The sequence below is a fragment of the Mandrillus leucophaeus genome, unplaced genomic scaffold (assembly GCF_000951045.1).
Source record: "Mandrillus leucophaeus isolate KB7577 unplaced genomic scaffold, Mleu.le_1.0 Scaffold663, whole genome shotgun sequence".
Classification (NCBI taxonomy): Eukaryota; Metazoa; Chordata; class Mammalia; order Primates; family Cercopithecidae; genus Mandrillus; species Mandrillus leucophaeus.
Genome location: NW_012107175.1, coordinates 1,296,884 through 1,303,276, shown reverse-complemented (window position 1 = coordinate 1,303,276; position 6,393 = coordinate 1,296,884). Strand labels below are relative to the sequence as shown.

Sequence of the window (6,393 nt, the reverse complement as noted above, 5' to 3'; positions counted from 1 at the left end):
CCTATTATCCACTACCACCTATAGTTGAGAAGCAGAAACCAGATTTTGGAGAGGTATACCATCATGCCCAGGGTGCAGAAAGATATTAAATCATCCAGCTTATTTTATGTAGTTCTGAAATCAGATGGGAAAAAGATCACGTCCCTGAATCCTGGGAGCTTTTTCTACCAAATTTTTCTGTAAGACACATATCCTATAGAAATATACTTTATTTTTCCTGTGATAACTGGAGGGAATTTGGAGAAGACAGTGTTATAGAGTAATTGTGAACATGAGTTTTGACATCAGTTCTTGATTCAAAGCTTGGCTTCACCATATGCTAACTATGTCTTTGGGCAAGTTATTTAACTCCTCTTAACCTGTTTCCTCATCTAATAAATGGGAACATTCATATATAGATTTTGCATATGATTGATTTCTAATTATTTATTCAAAGTCTACTCTGTGTCAGGCATTCAGCTAGAGGCTAGTGAAACAACTGTGAATTAGAAGACATGGTGTCAGCCTTCGTAGAGGTTAAATCTCACAGAAAAGGTGCATATTTAAATAGTCATTTCAAGTATAGAGTTACAAAAGAGTTTTTCCTCTTTTTTAACCATGAATGAACCTTGGAAGCAAACAACAGGGAAAACTTAACTAGCTTAGGGGTTGGAGATAGCCTCTCTAGGAAAAAAAGTAGTAAGGTCTTAAAGGGAGGTATGAGATAATCTGGTGACTAGTAGGAGTAATGTGGTTACAAGGGAATGTATTTAAAGGCCTATAAGCAAGACAAAGTATAAACACTGGAAGAACCAAAAGTATAGATGAGACCAGACCATTCCAGAAAGGTGCAGAGTGGTGTTAGATGAAGTTGAGAGAGAGGCGAAAGTTCATGGAATCTTAGAGAGTCTCATAAACTGTGTTAAAACATTTGGACTTTATCCTAAAGGCAATGGGAAGTCCTTAAAGGATTTAAATGGGAGTGCTATATAGAGAAGTTGTGAGTATTGAATAAAATAATATGCACATATGCTTAGCCTACTATTAGTACCTATTAACCTTTCAATAAATTCAAACTGTCATTATCATCAACTTCATCATTCTTAGTATTACCAACTTTAGGTAAAAGGTAAAAATCCTGCCCCGCACTATGGAAAGAAACTTAAGTAGTTTGTGGTGGAGGAAACATGTAAATCCTGAAAGGCTGGGAAAACCATTCTCAACTTGCAGTAATGCGAAGCCCAAGGCGAGTTTTCCTTCAGGTATATTCTTCCTCCTGTTTCTTTGCTTCTCTGCCTTGTTACCTCCACAGTGAATTCACAGCTTGTTAAGCAGTGAAGTCATAATTCTTTCTGGCAGTTCTGTCATTTTCATAATGGATTCTTTGCTAGAGCCTAAACATACAAAAATGCAGGTAGACAAGATTATATGTTTTCAAGGAAAGCCAGGGCCAGGGGTGGGGTACTGCAGGGAGTATGAGGGGACATCTTACTGCAGGAAGTTTGAGGCAGCAGCTCTGAAAAGCAGATAGCTTGCATAATGACATGTATCCATCTGCATTGAGATGACTTTGTTTTAACCAGGAGGAGATGTCAGATTGCTTGGCATTTTACTGTGAAATAAATACTTTGCATCCTTGGGTAGCAAATAAAACAACAGGACTCAGTAAAAGGTGAGGAAAGCAAAACTCATCATTTCTAAGTTCATTAGACTGCTCACATTCCTTCACCTCAGAACTTGCTACAGATAGATTATGAAATAAGATTGGACTAAAGAATTGAAATGCCGGATTTTGTCAGCCACTGTGGTATTAGAATATTGACTGTGAGGCAGAAGGTACATTGTTTATTTATGTGTAACCCATCGTATTCATAAAAAATGTGAAGGGACCAGGTCAATTAGGTTCTAGAACCAACTCTACCATTAATTGTGTGCCCTTGGGCGTAACTTTGCACCTCTCTATCAATGAAGATCTTTACTTATAAAATGGATTTCTTAAACTGATAGACACCAATGAGCAGAATAAACATTTTTTTTGGCTCTGAGGCTCATATATAATGCTATACAAGGAATGACCTTTTACTGAGGCAGGCACTTGGTGACAAAAGCACAAACACAGATAATGGCAGTTAAGGAGGGTATACAGCAAGGATCAAAAAGTGGCACCAGAAGACACAAGCATTTCTTGAGCACCCACTCTGTGCTTCCCACTGCATTGGGCCTGGTAAAGGCTTTACAGTGCACAGCAAAGACAGCCTGTACCAGGCAGGGTGTAGAGCCCATGTCGCTGGTTATCACAGGAGCAACTATGATGCAGCTTGCTTTTGCTACTAAATTTAAATGAGCAAATAGACTCAAAAGAAGAGATTTTCATCTTTTCTTCCAAGCCACCTTTTCAGAAACCCAAATAATTCCTATAATGTAGGGATTATTTGTAATAATTACTATAACCTTCACTTAAGGCCTGATTATGTGCCACATATTATGCAGTTTACCTTTGTTTTTTCACTTCTCACAGAGATATCTTTGGTAATTACTTATATTTGTAAGCCCATTTTTTAGATGGGCAAATTCATGATTAAGATGTTAAGTAACTTATCAAAAGTTACACAGCTATTAAGAGGCAGAGCTATATCAGTGGCTGCCATGATATGCAAACTGGTTTAATTTAATTTTCTAAATAAATATTTAATTCAGTGCCCAACATTTTTTCATATTACAAGTCACAAAATTGAAACTACTGAGCTTTTAGCCTGTAGTGTTGCTATTCTGGCATAGTCTACAGATGAAACATTAAACACTCAACTACATAGCAAGGATCTGGAGCTGTTGTTTGGAGTTGAGTGAGTATGAACTCACTCAGATGGATGAGGGAAGTCAATACAGTTTGGTTGTGGGACACAGGCTTTTAATCAGAAAAAAACCTGGCTTGGAATACTCTGTCATGTATTAGCTGCATACATTCATTCATTTATTTCACATATCTCAGGTGCCAGTCATGTGTCAGATATTGGGTTTGGCTGTAGGAGTACGACAGCAACCAAGACAGATAAAGAAGAATGAAGGAAAATCACTTGCTTTATTTCTCTCTGTCACTCTCTGCCCAGCATGCATACTTGAAATCATTTGATTAAATATATAATGAGACCTACTATATACTCAAAGAGATAGAACTTTCTCTGAGCAGTCAAAAAAAAAAAAAAAAAAGGTGGTAACGTGTGGTTAGGATTTTCCTTGTTTTCACTCTTCTGGGTTGAAAAGAACTTGAATAACTCAAAAATTGAAATGCCTTTTAAAAGTATTAACCTTTTGCACCTTTTTGTTGTGGGTAATGTGGTGTTTCAAAACCAATATTTAAGTACAAACCATGGGTCAGATGCTGTGCAAACCTCTTCAAAGTGATACAATTTTTTATTTTCTTTAGAGATGCTATACTAATGCATTGTCTTCAAGGAGCTTTTAGTTTAATGGGAAACATAGCTCGCCCCAAAGTGAAAGTCATGCATCTTACAAGTCCAGTTTCTAAAAACGTGACTTTTCCATCAGCCCTGGAGGGTGAGAATTCAGAGTAAAGAGGCAGTAAGTTTTCTTAAAAGAGTTTCATTGCAAAAAAGGATGAGAAGAGAAAGATGTAGTAACAGTGTTGAAATGGAGAAGTTTTTTGTTTTTTGTTTTTTTTGTCTTGGTTAATGATTTTTAAATATTAGCAAGGAGGAAAGGACCCAACAACAGTGATTTTTGCTGTAGTGACTCAGAATGTAGCATAATATATAAACCAAATAGAATGGTATCCTGGAAAGGAACAAAGGCCAGTGAATCTATGAGTCAGTCATTAAGGAAATATAATGATTCTTTCTCTAAATCTGCACCTGAGTATGACAACTAAACTTAGGATAAAGGGACAACATCTTCAGGACAGAGGGATGAATGCCTGGAGTGCTGAAATTTCACAAGTGGCAATTGTTATGAAGGAATAGCAATGGGGGAGGGGTATGTAAATTGCACACATGTGTACGTGTTTGTGTGTGTGTGTGTGTAAATAGGTAGAATGACTTCTTTGGATTTATTGAGTAGGAGGGCAAGATGATGTATGTATGAGAGAGAGGTGGGCATGCAAAGGGCTATAAGAAGAATGTTTTGCACTGAAGCCACGGTGAGCAATTTGAATTTTACTCTGATTCCAGGAGGTAGACATTGGAGAATTTTAAGTAGAAGAATGACATGATCTGATTCACATATTTTAATTTTTTTTTCTGGCTATTTGGCAGAGTACAGCAAATTTCAAGGGGCAAAATTGGGATGTAAGAAAACCAGTGAGGAGGGTGTTACCAAGCCCAGATGAAAGATGATGGTGGCTTGGACCAGACTGGTAGTACTGAAAATAGATAAGGATATATCTGAGAGCAATGTAGTACATAAAACCTTGAATCTTCTGTTAAAATTGATATGGAGAATAAAAGAAAAGAGAAAAAAACGACATCTTGATTTTTTAGCTCTCTAATGTGTGCATTTTAACCAGAACATCTTTATGAAAATGACCTTTTTGGAAGCCACTGTTGATTCTAATGCTGAAAGTGGAAGACTGGTCGGGGAGATACATTTGAGCTGGAGAGAGACTTATAGTATCTTGGCCCTAAATTGTACCACAAAAGATATGCCAACTCCCACTAGGTCTTGGATCTTCCATTTGGGCTACCAAATCTGCTGTCTACATTATGTAGCCAAAGAAATGGCTTTGTTCATAAAACCCAACCCTATTTTTATTCATCAACACATGACCTTTATTCTTTGCCCGTGTTCCCATCTACTCATGTCTCATCCTTAAATTAGGGCTAACCAGGACAACAACATTTTTTGCAGCAATAGCTCCTTTATACCATGTGAATGCCTCATTGGTTCCCAGATTTTAAGTACTTTTAAAAGCTGATTATGTCAGGAGATCAAATTTGTTAATATAGATACATACTAAGGTTGAAGATCACCAGAGATTAGTATGGTGTCCAGGAAATCATACAAGTCATTAACTTTTGGAGGTGATCTTTACATAGGCTGTAATGACATACCAGGATGCAGTGCAGTGGGATAACTATGTAAACTGCCACCACCCTAACCACTGCTTCCCAAAGGACGCCATGGATGAACTCCTCTGAGTCCAAGTTACACAAGCTTGACAAACAGAAACCATGTGGCCTCTATTTTGCATTTCATCCTGCTCATAACAGAAGGTCTTCTTTAATAGGAAGCAATAATATACAGCAATAAATCTTTAAAAGTATTGTAACATTCAAACTGTCAATATTGGTTTTAAATTATTGCATCATTTTCTGAAATAATGAATGTCATGAGTTGTAATTAATTTACATATGCATTAAAGTCCACTTTCAAAGAAACCCTCTTTTCTCTTTCAAACCTTGGAAATTAAATATTTATAGTTGTTGTGATTTCATATATACATAGTTAATATTGCCTCTCAAAGCCACCTGCTCTCCACCATATGTCATTTTCTTTGCTGATTCCTTATAACCTCATAGATTTGAAGTTGGATTGACCAGAACAAAAATCCTACCAAAGGCTACATAAGTAAAAAGTGAAAAGCACTGAGCTAGGTTCATTTTAGTAGGACGTAGGAGGTAAATGGGGAGTAAATAGTCCCATCACCTTTAAGTATCCCTTCTTACAGTTTAATTCACTAAAGGATTTAAGAGTTTAGCTTTTAGTCCTTAAAGTTGAATGACTGGGCAGTAATCAATGTATATTTATGGTATTAGAGAGCATTCTTCAAATTTTCCATCTCTTAATTCAGTTTATGTTTTTCAAAATAAAGATGAACACACAAACCAAGAACCATGCCTTGTGGGGTCCTCAGCTCAAGGCAAACTGGAGATCAGGAGACTGAGTGAGCTGTTTTAATGTGATGTTTAAAAAAAAAAAAAAACCTTGAAAATGAGAAAATCAAAAAGTAAAGAAGCCTAGAATATAAATAGAATATCAGTCATTATTGGAACTATATGTTGGCCTCTATTTCTTTCCATTTTTACTAAGCATAGAACTTCCTTGCATGTTTCTGCCTTGGATGTAGGGCTATTTTGAAACTGTGGGTTAAGATGGCCAGGCACTGTAATGGGAGAGAGTATCCTCCCTGCGTTTCTTAAACATGGGGTGGCTGCACGTGAAGACTACCTCTTCCAAAGCATCAGTCCTTTTCCTCTGCCTTCTCCTACATCCTGAATAGGTAATAATAATGATAACAAGGACAAACATTTATTTGGCACTCTTTGTGTTTTAAGCACTTGACTCTATGCTTCTAAAATCATAGCAAATAGACCTTTTCCGCCAAATATAAACTCATTCTTGTCTTCAGAACATCTTACCTGCATGGGCAGACAGGGCCTCCTCAGGACAACTGCATTCCAA

At 36.9% G+C, this 6,393-nt stretch overlaps 1 protein-coding gene and 1 long non-coding RNA gene across 7 annotated transcripts in view; both read left to right on the top strand.

Annotated features, from left to right (window-relative positions):
* Positions 1-5,268, top strand: part of LOC105554907 — a 16,176-nt gene extending 10,908 nt beyond the window's left edge. Inside the window, exon 4 of the long non-coding RNA XR_001008402.1 lies at positions 5,028-5,268. This is a non-coding gene — a long non-coding RNA (uncharacterized LOC105554907). The remainder of the gene's footprint in view (positions 1-5,027) is intronic.
* PPP2R2B (protein phosphatase 2, regulatory subunit B, beta) overlaps positions 1-6,393 on the top strand; it is a 516,438-nt gene that overhangs the window by 179,545 nt on the left and 330,500 nt on the right. The gene's annotated exons all lie outside the window — the stretch shown is intronic.